Source organism: Leishmania mexicana, chromosome 20 (genome assembly GCF_000234665.1).
Source record: "Leishmania mexicana MHOM/GT/2001/U1103 complete genome, chromosome 20".
Classification (NCBI taxonomy): Eukaryota; Euglenozoa; class Kinetoplastea; order Trypanosomatida; family Trypanosomatidae; genus Leishmania; species Leishmania mexicana.
This window is the reverse complement of record NC_018324.1, coordinates 928892-930370: the sequence shown is the minus strand read 5'-3', so window position 1 is coordinate 930370 and position 1479 is coordinate 928892.

Sequence of the window (1479 nt, the reverse complement as noted above, 5' to 3'; positions counted from 1 at the left end):
CACACAGGCGGCACAACCCGCTCTCTTTCTCTCCCCAGGTGTAGACGAGCAGCTTGCGGGGATGCGGGTGGACTGCTCGCTATTAACAAGGGATGCCGCCGCACGTGGACAGCACGCGCACCAGCTCAGACTTACTATCTAACGATTGTTCCGTACGGTTGCTCATCACCCACGCGTGGTGGTTCAGTTTTCCCGAGTTACATTTGTGGTGAAGGATTGTCATCACCGGTGGTGCGGTGGCGCACAGCTCTAGATCGGGACAGCTCTGCCCCCTCCTCCTCCCCAACCTCTCTTCTCCGGGGCCGCGCAGGACGCACGCAAAGTCGCTGCCGCCGCCGCCCGCAAGCTCTGGGATCATGTGTTGAACCGCGTATGAGGGATGGGTGTGCCCTCCGCAGCCTGCCACGTTCCGTCCACAGAGCATCTGCGTCGTCGCAGCGCACACGGGCGGTGGGAGACAAGCACGGTCGCGTCAGTGCCGTTTATCAGTGCGTGCATCAGTGTTCAGACTCGTCTTCCAATTGTAAATGTTGCGTACATCTTAGCAGACTCATCACACCGACCAGACTTGCTCCCCCTCCCCCGCGCCTCCAGTCGCTCGCTCCAGAGCTTCCCCGCTCCGCCCCCGCCACCCCCACCCCCCACCGAGCGCGTGCTCGCCGCGCACACTCAGCTGTTCTTTCTCGATTGTTGGTTCCGTTCGCGTGTCACTCAGGTCGTGTGTGTCAGCGTGTCGCGATGCGAATAGAAAGATCATCAGCGTGGCGCACAGGCGCGCGCGCGGCAGCAGCAGTACCAGTGCGGTGGGGCAGCTGCCGGGACGCCGTCTCTCTCTCTCTCTCTCTTTTTTTCTCGCTCCTTCGCAGGCTGTGCGCGTGTTTGTGTGTGTGGTGTGCGTGAGGGTGGTGCGCCGGTCACCGTGCCGGCACGGCCGCGCGTGCGCCTCAGAAGTTTTTTTTTGAGTAACAGTAGAGGATATGCACACCAATGCACGTTGTCCGCACAGCACGCGACGCGCGCGAGGCGCGCCGCGCAGGTCGGCAGTCAATTCCAAAGCGTACATCATCACATGCACACACGCGCCGCCCAGGTCCACCTCCCGCACACGCGCACCACACAGAGAAAGCAGCCGCATCTCGCACGTGTTTCGTACCGTTGCTCCGCATTGAGGTGAGACGGAGACGCATAGCCACACTGCTTGGCCACGCACGCACGAGCACGCTCTCGCGCATCACCCGACCGCAGGGGCACCAGCAACAGGCCCGCGTGCGGCTTGAAAATGAGCGCTTGCACAGTACCGGGCACACACAGGCGGCACAACCCGCTCTCTTTCTCTCCCCAGGTGTAGACGAGCAGCTTGCGGGGATGCGGGTGGACTGCTCGCTATTAACAAGGGATGCCGCCGCACGTGGACAGCACGCGCACCAGCTCAGACTTACTATCTAACGATTGTTCCGTACGGTTGCTCATCACCCACGC